Source organism: Apteryx mantelli, chromosome 10 (assembly GCF_036417845.1).
Source record: "Apteryx mantelli isolate bAptMan1 chromosome 10, bAptMan1.hap1, whole genome shotgun sequence".
In the NCBI taxonomy this organism is placed as follows: Eukaryota; Metazoa; Chordata; class Aves; order Apterygiformes; family Apterygidae; genus Apteryx; species Apteryx mantelli.
In genome coordinates this window covers 11,435,907-11,452,267 of record NC_089987.1, presented here as the reverse complement: position 1 = coordinate 11,452,267, position 16,361 = coordinate 11,435,907, and the positions used below count along the sequence as shown (strand labels likewise).

Genomic DNA, 16,361 nt, shown 5'->3' with positions numbered 1-16,361 from the left:
AGTTTTGGTGGCTTATAGTCTCACTGGTGTCTGTGAATGTATGACGATGCAGGCATATGCGTAGGCAAATAAGACTTCTAAAAATACCTTTCACAAATCATCCATTCCAGCTGTCGGGGTGAGAACAGCCCTTTTGTCCTGCAGCCCTGGACAACTGAAATCCTATTTCAGACAAGTGAAATTTAGTTATTTGCTGCCTGACAGGAAAGCTGCTGACCTATGTGTTATACCACTCCGTACATTGACCAACCATTGTGTCCAACCTGAGGCTTAAAATGAGAATTGGCCTTTTGCCCGGTTTCTTTGTAAACACTACCAAATGGCAGGAAAAAAATGCATGATTACAGCCCCTAGCCTGCTGCTTGGAAAAATTCTGCCCTGTTACCTCCACAGAGCAAGTCCCGCTTTGGAAAGAGTGAACGTGACTGACTGTATATGGCCGCTTACAAATAAAAATAGGAAGTCAGCTTTTCTTGTCAGACAAATCAAAGACCCAGATCACCTTAAAAAATCTTAGGCTGCAAGCCAATGCTACTGGCCCTAGGGAAAATTTTTTACGCATGCACGCACACACACACACACACATACACACGCACGCACATGCACACACACACCCTCACACACACACTTCTCTCTCTTCCTATCTATCTGTATCTATCTATCTATATCTATCTATCTATCTATTTATCTTTAATTCTACATGGACCAGTCTAATTTTGATTGAAGTGAAGGGAGGCCATTGACTTCAACTGAGGTTGGACGTGTCCTATGACCTTCTAGTTTATATTTAGAGTCCCCTTACTGATCTCCTCGTCTACAGGCCTGATGTCATCACCATTATTATAAGCAGAACTTGCCACTTGATTGACAGCAAATAGCCTTTCCAAAAAGTAGCCAACAAGTAAGAATGTTTTGTAAGAGTGACATATGATCATGACTGCCTGCAGTCCATTTTTGTTTACAGGCAGTGGAAGAATTTCAGATATTTTTAAGGTCAGTGTCCCCAGTCCAGAGATGAAGGAGAAGATGTGTTTGTTTTTAGACTGCTGTTTTGCTTAGAAAACTGTCTTCCAGTCATGCTGAAATGGAGGACTAAGCTCTGAAATAAATTCTTTCTCTGTTGCAGCCAGCTAGATGGGCACAGGAATGGAGTAGTCCCAATCACATGCACAAAATAGTCATTGGCATTCATATTTTTGTTTCAGGAAGTTCAACTACTTAAACATATGTATAATTTTTTTTGAATGTCTGATGATTCAGATGTCTGGGATCTCATTTTGCTTGTTTTCTTGAAAACTTTCACAAAAAGGAATCAGCTTGCAAAACCACAAAAATGTACTTCTCAACCAGCTATGGTAAAACAGTTTGCATGGCCATCTAAATACAGGAGAAGTTTTTATATTTTGCATAAATTTATTCTGTTGAGTAACAAATTATTATGCATTCATTATTTTTTAGCCATCAGCAGCTGGCTTAGAACTGTGCAAAGGATGGAGCAAATATGGAAGTACTTAGAGAATATTTGCAAGGTATAAAGTAGAACTGTTGTTGACAATGTTTTGTAGTACTAGATTTTAGAGGACTCTCATAAAACATATATGCTCTAAATGTGTGAATGAGAATTAGATTGCTATATTTTCTACTTAGAAATGAATGTAGCATTTCAGTATATTCCACTGGAAGGTGATAAATACGAGTAAAATGTAATTCTCTATAATTGACCCAACTTCCTATTAGGGTATTTAGGGTTCCTAAAATAATAGGGTGTAAACATTATTTAAGAAGGAATGAAATAAAATTTAGAGTGAATTGTGGAACAACATTGATAATCAGGTATTGAAAAATATTATCACTTCTCCTAAATGTTTTAAATGGGAAGGTTAACTGGTAAATCATTTTCTGTTTGTTTGACCTTGCAGTAAGGTGGTATGTATGTATCAGATACCAGAATTTGGCCTTCTTAGTAAATATGTTATATTGATATATAATTCTTTTTTAATAGTCTGTAGTAAGCATGGTAACATATGAATGGTGTATCTTAGAGGAATTATTCTAAATTACATTTGTATGCATAATGTTTTTATATATGTTTATAAATATATATATATAAATGTTTAAAGTGTTCTGGAAAGAAGCTTTAATAGCAGTTTTAAAGAATTTCCATGTAGTAGTTCCTGCAGCACAGAGGACTGAAAGCTATTGCATTGCCTTAGTTTCTGTTAGGGCACTGTAGCAAAGGTAACTTCATTTGAACTACCTTAGTGGTACTGTTATTAATTTTTGTCTATAGAAAACATACTGTATTGTGGAAAAATAGCAAATAAGGAGTAATTCTGTAATGGAGAACATAGATTTATGAGAGTAGGTTGAACAGAAGGATAACAGAGAAACTCGTAAGCCAATATCTCATTGTTGAATCTTTGCTAAATTGCTTTATAACATACAGAAAAGTGTAGTGGATAAAAACTGTGTTCTGATATAGGCATGATACATGAATGAACTAGCCTCCTCTTTATTAATTACAGAAATACCCAAAGGCCCTGATTGGTATTGAGATTTAAGTAGTCCACTTACAGAAAGGCACTTCTTAGGAACAACTTAATACAAGAAAATCTAAGCTTTCTTCATAAATGACTATTGATTATACCCCTCATGAGGAACCTCTTTTGGGTGTCCCATCCAACCCAGTCCAGGTCTCCAGGTGACATCATGAAATGTGAGATGCCTATGACTTGTTCTTTGGCCACGATGGGGCTTTGGCCACCTGTCTGTCCTATGCTTGAGAAGATATTCATGATGTTGACAGAGAAGAGTGGGGTTTATCTACTAAAAACTTGGCAACCCAGTTTTGTCTGCTCTCCAAGGGACCAGTGTAGTTAGCAATGCTTGATTGGCTGAGTACTATTTTCCTCTGGCTCCAACAGGAAAGTCAAAAAAAGTGACTGGAAAGCTGACCTCAGTGGCTGTTTTCAGGTTGATATGTTTAGTCAGCTTCTAGTGCTTTCATACCTTCTCTGTTAACTGCAGCCAAGAGTGAATTTGGTCCACCTCCAGAGCCTGGTTCTCCTTGATAAATGTGACGTCAGGTTTGAGGAGCTCATTCTGCTCATCACAAAGATGAAGCTTATGATGTGCTGCCCAGCTCTGTTTGTTTTTTTTTTAAACTTTTTTTTTTTAAACTTATTTAGCCAAAGGGTACACAGCTGGCCATCTTATTAGATGCAAATATCCTGTACTGCTAGACACATGCCAAGGATGCAGGAACAGGTCTCTCTTTCTGTTGGACAGTGTCTATGGTTCACTCTAGTGCTGTCTTTTCACAGTCCAGAAATTCCTTGTTTGGGTATTCATTTGCTTGAAGCTTAAGGGCTATCTGAAGTTGCCTCTCCTGGAATAGTTTTAGATCCTTCACCACTTTCCAAATGCTGGCATCTAAGGTAGGTAGATGATCGTTTTGTCTGAGAGGGCTAGTTAAAGGTGTTCTCTGCATCCCCTGTCTCAATTACTATGTCTTCATTATTTCAACAGGCACATGCAAACCTCTCTACTGTGGTTTGGCTCCAAAGGTCCTGATTCACCTGTCATTAGTATACGTGGAATCTGACAGTTGTTGTTCCCAGCTCTTTTTCATGGCAGGTAATCAATTGTAGTATTGTAAAAGCAGGTATAAAAAGCTGCCAAGTCTATATCAAACTTTCAGATCACATTTCTTGCAGGTGTAAAAGGCAGGAAACAAAACATCAGGCCCACGAGAGTTGCACATATGCACGTTTGTGACTCTTGTGTAAGCTGTCCTGTCTGCCAGCATGAGGGACCGTGAGGCAACAGCCCTGTGGTAGCAACTGGCACCTGAGGTGTGAGGGGAAGAAAGGTTTTCAGCTTTCTGTGTGCATTGTTAAATAATTCAAAGAAGCAAATAAACAGGACCCACAGGTGCATTTTTTTGAATTTCACACTGGCAAATCAAGATACTATAGCCCAAATACATATACTTTAGATTCCTTTAGGCACATAGCATCAAACCAACTGTTAATAAAAGATAAGGGAGCAGTAAAACAATATGTAAGCCGTATATATGCTATACATAAGTTCTTTTTTATTGTTGGATTTTACATCTGTTACATTTCTTCTGGAATTCCAAGAATGAGAGTGGGGAACTGATATTATATAGATCTTCTAAAGTTAAAATTTGATATTAGAGTCAACTGTCAAAACACTGTATACGTCTCAAGGACCTTTGTAATTCCAAGAGCTGGAAGATGAAAAGACAATAAATAATAGGATACAGAGTATACTTCTTTTTCCTTTTTAATGGGAGAACATTTCAGACATGGTGATGTAGTTGATAGACATTCATTTTAGTATAAAAGAATAAGGAAAAGAAAGAGATTGAAATGCATATTCATATAAGGAATGAAAAGACTAATTAGTAAGGGAACCTACTGTGAATTTATCACAATAAATTAGCTTATTTTTAGCATACTATAAGCAAATTAAATACGTGCTGCTGCCTCAATATGAAGTAAATGTAATACAGAACAAAAAAGCTGCACTTTTTTGCTATTTCACTAATGTTAGCTGTAATCAGCTTTTTATCCATCTCAAAGACAACCTTAAAACATGCCAAGAAGCTCATACACACATAGGTACACACATGGATTTTTCTATCTTTATTTGTTACGACAGATACTCTGAGAGATGAATGAATGATATGCTGTTATAAAGATGTACATGATACCTGAATCTGCTGAATATTGCTTCTAGAGAACAAATAATCTGTATAGTTGTTGAGGAATATGATTCGCTATTTCCTGGAATAACTGCCTAAAAACATGTGAGCTTGACCTCCATGCCAACTAACAAACTCTTGAGTATGTACGCAGAGTGTGACTTCAATAATGCTTCCAGAAAAGTAGGATTTGGGGACTAGACATATTTGTCCCTGCGTGGAGTTGTTTTCCGCCTTGTATGGAGCAAATAACATATTGACAGACTTGAGAGTTGCTAATTTTGGCCTTCTGATTGCAAGTCCCATGCAATTTGATGTTTTGCTTAACCTCAAAATTCTAGGAATGGTCATTTTCTAAGAAAATATCAATCAAACTCATAATACTTTTGGTCTCTCCCTCAAGGTTTTTGACCATGTAGCAGAATGTTTTTGAGTATTAGCAGAATAACACAATGCATAGTAAGAATGAAGTTCGGTCTCCTTTTTTCATGTGTGTAATTGTTTTTTTGGAGATATATAAGCAGAAGTCTCTGTAAAGCACACTTCTCCAGTTGTAAAATGGTATACATCTAATTTAGGGATTCTCAGGCCTAAATATAGTAGCAAGAACAAAAGATATCTAAAGCCTGTTGGCCTCGGTCATGCTTTTAATTAGTGATTTTAAAAATCATGGTGCTGATCTTGCAATGAGATCCATTTACACATAGATCTCATTGAAGGCCCAGGACCTGAAATTATGTAACAAACTCTGTTGCTGAGCAATTAATATGGTTCCATGATGTGATTAATTCTACTCCCATTTTACATTAAATGAATTTGGGATTTGTTTCAAGGTCTACAACTTATGAATTAAGAGTTGTGTTTGTAAATATCTTCAAAATTCCGATTCCACAGGAATTTGAAAACATCAAAATGCAAAGGTCTGGAGAGTTTTAGCCCCGTAAAATTGTACGGTAGCATGAAGGATGAAATACAAAGCAGTATCTGCAATTTAAGAGCCTGCAATTATTTGCATTATAATGATTTGTGCACTCTGTATGACCATATCCTTTTAAATTTAAGGACTGTAATATAGAATTGTACACACAAGCAAAAAATATAGGCAGGCATTTCAAAAAGAATCTGGAGAAAGGACAACATCAGCATGCAAATCAGTTTTGCAAAGATCCAGTTTACAGAATGGGGATTTAAAAGAGATATGGGCAAAAGAATAAGGCTCTTCTGATATGCACACAGGAAAAATGTCAGCTTGATGAGTAGACATCTTCTAAAACAAAATCCAAATTACCAGAGAATTTCCTTGAACTGAAATGAGCTGCAAGATGGGCTAATTTCTTACAACATTAGTAAGTCATTTTAAACAAAATTTTGATGAGACATTCTTGTCATGATTTCGCTGATGCAAATTCATTAAATTGTAAGGATAATAAATCTTGAGAAGCCAAGTTTATAAATGAATATCAAAGGGATTTTTTTTTTTTTAAAGAACCCAAGATTTATTTGGCATGTTGCTGAGCAATCATTTATCTTTGCTGACTGTCTGGTTTACATTACTAGAATATGTGCTGCTGTACACCAAATGGCATTGTCCAGTTGGGTTTTATTTTTAGGCTGCTTTGTAGCAGAAGCAGGCTGGCACATCACTGCTTACTCCAGTGGTGTGTGTTACATTCCCACCAGGAGCCCCACTGAGAGGTGAGGAAGAAAACTAGTAGCAGGAATGATAGCAGTGAAAAACATAAGTCTCAAAACTCTGCTTTAGTGGGTCAGCTGCCAAGAATTACTACATGTGATTGGTACTTTAAAGCTGCCTTTGCTTCCCATTAGGGACTCTCCTGACAGTCTAAAAATCATGCATGGGGAATTTGCTAGAACTTTGAATTAACATGCATGCAAGCAAAATAGCCTAAGTTAGTCACCTTCTATTTGATATTGCAGAAGTCCTAATCCTCAGACACATATGCCATGCAGTGCATTAATTATTAACATATAAAGTAGTAAGTATATTTTAAAGAATATATTCTGAGAATTTGCTTCTGCTCCTTTTTAGAAGAGCAGCAATCTTACTGTTAGACCCCAGCATAAGCAATAAGAATAAATACTGAGAGTTGCTGTTGTGTAGCTAGTGGAGTCTGTATGATTGGAGGCCACCATTATGCAGCCTTCATGATCCAGCGTAAATCTCTGCTGCCTTTGAGAGAAACAGTCCCACCATTCCCTCGGCCTTAGACTTTGCTGCTCCTTGCGTTGTACATGCAGTAATGTTCTTGATGCTATGTGCTAAGCAGATGAGGGAACTAATTCAGCCTGAATAACAATCTTCTGTGATAGTGGAAACATGTATCATCTTTATGAAATAGGTTCTATATTACCTTCTGGAAAAGAGAAATATTTTTGCATGGACACTAAACTGGAGTCCAAGTCCAGTCTGATGCTCTGTAGTGTCATCTGCAGTTTGAAAATACATATTACACGGGTCCTGATTTTAATGTCATTGAAGTCATTGGCATCTACAATTTTCAGTTGTGTTTCTACATTAATGTTCATGGCACAATTGCCAGGACTAGGAAGTTTTAGCCTCAAGTCACAATGTACATCTGAAGTGATTTTGTACTATTTGAATAAGTGTTCTTGACAAGCATTAAAGGTCTGATTTTTATAGCAGTGGACATTACTGAATACTCAAAGTCCTTTGCTCATTTTTCAAAGGAATATCCTCGCTTTCTGTTGTATTTGATATAACGTAATGGAAATTTTTAAATTAATTTCCTGCCTTGTAAAAATCCATTACCTACAGAGGAATTGTACCCAAAGTGAATGTATTCCTATGCTACAGAAGCAGATGTAAATCTAGTAGCCAGTACTTGTTTTATGTAACTAAAAATAATGGTCTTTGTTAGAATTAAGCTATTTTAGAGACACTGTGACTTGGCAGCTTTAACATAACAATAGTTGACTGAAGGGGAGATTTTTTTGTGTGCTAATAAAAACAGTACAGTGTCACAATTTGTAAATTCAGGAAAACATATCTTCTAAAAATAACTCTTTAAACAACTATACAGCTCTCTTGAGTGTAGGATTCTACTATTGGGTTTGGTACCTACAATCATATAAATAGTAGTACTTTTGCTCCCTTCAATACAATATATAGTTTAGCTACATATGCATCTTTAGGGGAGAAGAGAGACCCAAATGTGACAAAAAGGGAAATTGCTCTCATCTTACAGTGTTTGATTCAAGCTTTAGGCATAGGGCTTTTTAAATGACAAATGCTCAGTGAAATAATATTATGTCTTCATACTCCAGAGCATCATTAATCTGAGGTTTCAGGACTCTAAGAAATGTTAATTAACTAGTTACCATTCCTGTAAAGTGTTAGTATTACAGTCATTTTGTGGGTTGATAACTGAAGCATGGAAAGATTAAGTTCTTCAGAAAAGATGAGATTGGGGTTCTCTTCTATGTGCGTTCCATAGTAGGTATTTATAGCGATAAACTGCTTACACGATGGTCATCTCCATAGATCTTCCATCAAGTTAGCCCATAAGGAAAAGAAAGAATAGTGGGAGAGATTGTGAACAACTTCAGTCACACCCAAAGCAGGATGTTACTGCAGCCTGAAGCCTTGTGCTGGACACCCGAGAGTCCAAACGCGACTCTGAAGCCGCCCACTGGTCTAAGGGATTTGAAGCAGTTGCATATTCAAGGAAGGAACAGAGGGAATGTTGACTGCTCTTGTAGGAAGGTAAATGTTTCTACCAGTTAAGTGATATTTTTTCAGAACTTTTACTAACCACTATAACTAGGCTAAATAATGTGCAAATTAGAAAGCTACTGTTAGGCTTATAGGCATGTAACTCTGAACAGGTTTGCTGAAATCTGTTTTGTGACTTCAGTATAATTAAATAATATGATCACTTCAGAATATGACTCACTGTAGAAATTCTATGCGGTGTAGGAATTGCCCAGCTACTATACATCTAGCCTTGTTTCCATCAGAAGCCATCAGCAGATGATTTGGAAGAAGGTATAGAAGGGGCCCACAGATACTGAATAATCCACTGTCAATATTAGATAGCAGCCTGATCTTAAATTTATTTTGAATGTTAAACCCTGAAGCATGGCATTTTCATATGCTTCCCATGCTTTTTTTTTTGCTATAAGTAATTGCTATTTTGAGTATCGCTGATGATCATTTAACCACTGAATCTATTTTTGAATCTTGTGACAGTGATGTCTCAATGATTTCCCTTAACTATGAGTTTCATCATATAATTGTATGTTTGTTATTTTATTATTATTGAATTGCAGACAAAATTTACTCTTGTTTTTCTGCTGCAAGACAGCGAGAAAAGAAGTTCAAAGTCTACCTTTTTTGTAATAGTCATATTTTTATGCATTTTTATCACAGGCCTTTCAGGCCTGTTTCATTTTATGGTAAAAGCCAAGCATCTTTTTAATTTGCCTTTTCCCTGGCCAGGGTCATTCCTCTCCCCCTTCTTTTAATTCCATCTGTCTCTGCAGCATCCTTTTTTGAGGTCCTTGCAGCCCATATTATTACACTTTCTTCCAGATGAAGCTATTGGTATTGATTTCTCTATCATTCTCCAACTTTTTCATTATTACTTTTCTTATGCATCCCAACATTTTGTTTGCTTTTGGTGACCACAGCTAAACATGGCCCCAATCCCTTTTCTAAGCTGATACAATTTTTTAAGAATGCTATGAATCATATAAATGACTTATTTTCCCTTCAAAAGCACAATACTTCGTAGTTATCAAAAGTGAGGTTTGTTTGCCATCAGTCTGCTGAGGTGATTTTATTTAATTAGGTCTTTTGAAGTTCTTTGTAGTCCTCTCTAACTGTAATATAAATAAACTGTCATCTACAGATTTTGCTGCTTGCCTTTCAGATCTTTGCTTTCTTTCTAGTTCAGTAATAAATATATTAAATTACAGAGAACTGTTATTTTACCTAGTAAAAAATCTTGAGGCACAGTGCTGCTAGCCTCTTGCCAAGATGAAAAGAAGCATTTAATCCCATTCTCAACCAATTTTTGATCTGTCACAATACTTTTCCTCTCCAATGGAAAATAAATTTCTCCACAATTATACTAAGATAATAGAGGATTAGGCAGGATCTGCAGTGCTGCCAAGAGAAATTCTTGTTTAGTTTCTGTTGCAGCTTTTTGTGTGGGACCTCATGAAAATTTCTGGTAGCGGTTAAACAAATAAGGTCAAACAGTTCCTGTTTAGTCACTACTTTTTCTTTCAAGAATTCCAAAAGATTCGTAAGATATGTTCCTCCATCGAAGAATCTGTTCTGGTTAAACCAACATTCTGCCATTAATGCCATTCCAAACATCAGTTTTCTTACTCTGTTTGTAATAACTGTTTTAACCACATTGCTAGGTGAAAGATAAAACCTGCTGGTTTCTAATTTCCCTTATCACCATACTATTTATACTGCATTTGCCGTTCTCTAAATTGGAAATTGCATTTTTTCCCAAGTACAGTTTGTGTTCCTAGGATGTCTATGTTTGGCCAAAACAATTATTTCTTAGATGGAAAAACACGTTTAAAAAAAAAAAATTGTATTTTCAAACTTTTGAAAGTTGAGTTTTACATCTATGAAAAATTGGAATTTGGTGCTTTGGACACATCTCTATTATTTTAAGGGTGCAATTTTTCAAAAGTATTGATAATTACAGAACCCTCAGTGAAACTAGTGAATTTCCCATTATCTTCAGTGGTGAAAGAGATAAGCCACCACTAATGGCATTCAAAAGCCTATCCTTACGTTTAATCATCAGACAGGTGATGTTCATATTGTTTCTCAGAAAGATTGTATGGTTTGTCTGATATCATGAAAGCAGTTTAAAACAATGCAGTAAGCATTTTGCAATTACCTGGTAAGCACTAGGAGAATTCCATAGTATTTAATACAAATACCAAATAATCAATGCAGTACTGCCATCTGTTGGTAACTGATTAGCAATGTTGCGGAAGAACTACTGCAGAAGAACTACTATTTGAACGATGAACCGTCACACAGACTTGCTGTGGAGTATTACTATTTTCACTCCTGCGAGGCCATGTTTCACTGGCACATTCTAGAGAGCCAGGCGCTTCGCCCTGGGCTGCTGTATTGCCGGAAAACTGCTTGGGCATGACAGGAGGCTGCAACTGGTCTCTGACTCCCAGCTCTGGACCAGATTGTTCAAACTTTCTTCCATCTCTGAGGCTACTCCCCAGGACAAAGGCTGTGAAGACCTGGTACACTGTAGGAGTAATATGTGAGAATTCCTCCTCCCCCAAGGGGGGAAGAGAAAGGAGTGGGATCTGCAAAATTTCTCCGAGTGAGTTATAAAATCTGTCTCCTCTTAAAACCTGTAAAACCTGAGACAGATAAGCATGTTTAAAGCACAGTTCTACTTTCTAGCCAAGTGTTTGCATATCATGAACCTAATCAATGGCAATACTCTTTAGTATAGAAGATATGGCTCAAGATCCTCAGAGAACTGTGTAAACGTTCACTTTCTCAGCACTGCCAAGCTGAGATGCTCTGCAGCCAGTTTCAGAGGTGCCAAGCATCTGTATAGTGAATTAAAAATCTGATACCTCTGCACAAGAGCCATCAAAATCCATGGTTCCTAAATATGCACATTCCAGAATGATATGTTTTATCTAATGGACGAGAAGTCCTAATGAGAGCTGTGTGAACCATACAATTACTACAAGACAATTACTACACACAGGAATGAATTCCTATAGACAAGTGATAAAAGACAGAAACACTCAGCAGTGACAGTAAACAAAGTAATCACCACCTGTGATTCCTGTCTTGACCATTAAAGGAGACTTAAAAAGTATTCTGAAAAGGCAAGCCAAGGAACAAAAATGACTGGACAGTAAAAAAGCATAGATAATGGAAACACTGATTTTACAGGAAATGGATAACTGCATTTCTCAGTTTTGTATGGCAGAGAACCACAGTATTTCTCCCCTTGCTAGTTTCCCCCACTGTTGCAGATGTCACTTATCTTTTTTTTCTCAGATTATTTAACTGATTAACATAGTTAAACTCAGAGCACTTGTTTCCTCCCTATCCTTAGCTTGAAGTTTGCTCTTTTTGTGCCAGACCTGAAGAAGGCTATGTCTGACTGTCACAATCTGAGCAAAAAGATGACCTCTCTCTGCAAACCTTCCCTGTCTTAAACATTCAGGGCACTCAGTAGAAACTCCTAAAAGTATAGGTATAGCTGATCAGCTCAAGTATTTGGGAATTAGTACATTAACATAATAAGTCCTGACCTCAGACTGCTAAGAGTGCTCTTTTTCTGAAACCTGCTCCAATGTCATAAAAAGTTCAAGTTTCTTTGCCGATGTCAGTGAGCCCTATTCTACCTAAATTGCTGTAGTGAGTGTGGGACCAGGTTTCTCCCACTGCTAAAAACAGATGCTGATAGCTGTGGAGCGTTCTGCAAATCTGGCTCCTTTTTCATATTTGAAACATGGGATCAAATTTTCAAAATTTTCATTTCTTTTCATTTCCTTTCTTATTATCAGTCTTCAAAAGAATCCATTCTACTACTATGTCCACTGCTCTTCAAATATTTTGTTCCATTGCTGGGAAACAGAAGCAGGATTCAAGACTGTAGTTTTGTTTGGATTCATGTAATAAAATAAGTTAGTACAATGGATTTAAAATCCTGGAATTATATATGAAAAATTTCTATCATGCCAGAAAATTTCAATTAGGGGAAATTAGCCTCTTGGTTCTTTCTGATAAATTAATCATAGAGATTATCTGTTAAACGTGCCACTTAACATTTCTGGCACAAGTGCCTGAGGCAGTAGTATTTAGGCCTCACACATTCATTTGGAAATATTAATTTCTATGCAGCTGTCTTCCAAAATGGAATTTTCACTTGTCTTTTTCATAAGTAGGTCATTGTGCAGCTGTTGTTAATAGAGGCTGGCATTTGTAAAATGGTAAGCCTGCTATTGTACCCTGTAAGTCACAAAATTGATTTCCATCAGTTGTAGAATATCCTTTACTAAAATACCCTTTCTCAGCCCCCAAGGGGGGGTTGCTATGATCCCTTGCTAAGATAGCCTTTGGCCTTTCTGGAATGGGGGTTTCAGCTGGTTATTTTGCCAGAGCAGAAGCATCACTATATTCACACTGTCTGTCCCCCATTAGTTTAAGGTCTTGTCCTTACTCTTTATTATGGCTTCCGTCTACATTAGAGCTGCCTTAAATTTTCTTAAAGGAAACTAGTATGACAACCATCAGCTGTCAAAGAAACAGCTGTCCCAGCTGCTGAACCTTCCAGGTCCAAATCCTCTTTCTACCCTTTACAATAAAATCAGTTGATCTTTTTAATGTAGACAAGGCATTACTGTCCCTGTAGTGTTCAGCTGTTGCACAACTTACAGACAGACAAGCAACACTGGCAACAGCTACAAACATTACCCTGTAGTCTTTAAAGATTAAAATTAGGACTTGACCAGGATACTTCTCCTATGTCATAAAATTTGCATAGTCTGTTGCAGGAATAGTTTGAACACTAGAAATCTCTAAGGAGTCTAGTCTATATATCTTAGAGAAAAAGACAGGAGGTCAGCAAGTATTGGCACCAGAGAAGGAGGTATAACAAAAGGGAATATGAATGACAGATAGTTACAAAATATAAAGGTTTATGAAATGAGAGAGAACAATATTTCAAAATCTTAGAATAAAGTATTACATAAGAAAATAAACAGAATTTACACTATGTGAACTGCAACACACACATTAGTTATGGGTAACAAAATGAACATTTTAGAAAGTAGAATTGATAATAAAACAGTGATGGTATTGTCTGTACTGTGGACCAGAATAATAGGTTTCTTACTGAGTGCCTGAACCTACATATTCTTAACATGTTTAATGGTATCCTGCAAGTCAGTGAGGTTATGTTAATGAATACAATTAAGTGTGAGCAGAATGCTGGTAGAATTGGCCTTAGCCTAACAAAATCCTACTGACTTTGGGATTGGATCAAATCAACTTGAAGATCTTCAAGATTCAAGATCTTGAGGATTTGGAGATAATTCAAACAGTGCAAGGACCACGATAAAAAGACAGAGAAGGGGAAACAAAATTGAAGACAGGTGTTGAACTGTGGACTGAGCCACAGTTGGGACAGTTGTGCTGTTTAACGGGAAGGGATTCAAATTTCATATGAAAAGAAGAACAAGTACAAGATTCAAGAGTGCTACATGATCAGAGCAGTAAGAAACAAGAGAGCTATACTGTGGTTTCGTAGTTTGTAAAGGAAATGTAAAAGTGAGGTGGCCAGAAAAGAGAACTATAGTAATGAATGAGGATTTAATAAACAAAACAGAGAAAGACATTTTAGCAGGGTAAGTATCAAGAGGCAGTGAAATCCTGAATGTGACGAGAATACAGATAATAGCTTAGATATCTCCAAAGTTTTAAAGTAAAAGGCAAGATAGGGGAGTTGCCAGTTCTGGTAAAAGAGGAAAAGTAGAGCCTAAACTGAGACATCATCACTGTTCAATATTTAAGAAAACAACATGATAGCTGGAAGGATCTGCAAGAGAAGTGAATGTAAAGTGTAGATGGCAGACCTTCAGTTTGAGACTAATCAGTGGAAAGATGGGAAAGTGCTCTGAGAACAATGAAAGCATGATAACTACTGTTGAAAGTGGAAGAGAAACTGAGGAAAAGCATATATAAGGCACGCTGGATTTGCTAGGGATCTGGCAAGACCACTTGAATTTTCTCCCATTTGCCCCAATTTAAAAAAATCAGACAGGTGAGTCAGGAGCATTTCATGACTGACTATATCAAATGCTATCAGTAAAGTTAACAGTTTTAAAAGGGTATTTGTTCTCTCCCCATGACTAATAGGAGATATTTATTAGGCCAAAGTACTTCATATCCTGGTTTGTAGGCTGTCTACGAACAGAAGTCTAGTATTATTGAGCTTTTATCCTCAAGACCTTGAAAAGGAAGGAAAATTTGGAAAGTTTATGGGGCAGTGTACATGATGACCTAAGTGACTTCTTCAAGTTTTACTTGGTGCTTGTGTGCTTCTTTGTGGAATCATCTTCATAGTCCAGTTGTTACTTTTCATCTTCCTTCCTTACATGAAGATACAAAGGGAACCACAGTCACTGATGGATGATCAGGTAGATTCAGGCAGGAGGAGGGAAGCTACTTTGTCTTGGAGAAATTGCCCAAGACTATGATAGGCAGGAATGAGAGTGTCCTCCAAAGATGTAAAAAAGCTGAAAACTTATGAAGGATGTGAACTTTATTATGATGAAGAAAAAGTCTTTGGCCTGTTAAAATGCTTATTTTCAGTCTGAAGAACCAAACCTTAGAAACAAGCAAGTGCACTGTGAGGCAAGGAAGGGCCTTTTTTAGACAAAGTTTATTATCACTATAATTGAGGTACAGATGTATTGATATAATTAAGGATCAGTTAAGAATGTTCTTGGTTTTGCAACCCGGAAAAATGTTAATTCTGTCCCTGAAGACTTGGGCTGCGATTCAAGCGATCTGCATCAAGTTCCTGCTCTGTGACTCTGACTTAGGCCCACATCCATAAAGAGGCTTAGGTGCTTAAAATATGACTTCACCAGGATTTATTAATTTAAGCCACAGAGTACAATCCTCAGAATTTGACATACGGCTTTATACACCCATGTTTAAACAACATTCTGCTTTATGCTCAGAACTGCCTTTTTTTTCCAGAGAACTGAGCAGCTGTTTGTCTGCCTGTCCTGGCCTGTCTTCAAACCAAGGTGTGCCACCGCCTCGCAGTGCGGGATCCAGGGCCCAGGCAGCCAGCCCCGAGCCGCTGCAGCTTAGACATGTAAGCTCGTTACGTAACGGCCTGGGGAGAGCTCAGGTTTTGAGTGAAAACTGGAACAGCCAACAGTGCAAGGGCTGTCTAAAGCAGCCGGTAGGAAATGCCAGAGAGAGGGGAGCGTGCCCCTTCTTGGGGGTGTCGATATCTAATGCAGGTTTCAGGATGGTATTTATGCCAGACTGGGATTCAGAGCTCTGATCGCTACCCTGAGGCGCGCTGCCGAGACCACAGACTGCTCAGCATTTCCTTCAGCAGCACCGCCAAACTAAGCAGCAAAGGCATGCTCTCCCCGCAGCCTTTGGCACTTCTCAGCTGCGCTGCTCCATGCAGAATCACACTGTGGGACTGACCGACGTTAAAAATAACCCCGGGGGGAAAAGGAAGAGAGATAATTTTTAACCTGGTCAATTAACTGTGCAGCAAAATGAACAGCAGTACTGATGCAACTGCGCAGGCAGCCCACAGGTGGGCGAGGACAGCGGGGCGCGAGGCAGGGGCGGCCTGAAGGGCTGCCTCCAGCCCCCTGAACTGCGCCTTGCACAACCCCAACGGTTACAGCAGCAGCACCCCACCGCCTCGCACAGCCATCCTGTGACTGGGAACGGCTCTTTCCAGCAACACCCGGGCTTTGAAAAAAGCATTTCGTAACTGGGGCGTGCTCGATGGCCCCGAGGGCCGGGGATTCCTGCGCAGGGCCCGCTGCCGTTGCGACCATTGCCCGCCTCAGCGCGCGCAGCCGTTGC

The 16,361-nt window shown here is 38.1% G+C and overlaps 1 long non-coding RNA gene across 1 annotated transcript; it reads left to right on the top strand.

Moving 5' to 3' along the window:
* The first annotated feature begins 3,339 nt into the window (after positions 1-3,339).
* Positions 3,340-3,789, top strand: LOC106483243 (uncharacterized). Its single transcript, XR_001292336.1, has 3 exons — positions 3,340-3,437; positions 3,529-3,636; positions 3,717-3,789. It is a non-coding gene; the product is annotated as an uncharacterized lncRNA (long non-coding RNA).
* The last annotated feature ends 12,572 nt before the right edge of the window (positions 3,790-16,361 follow it).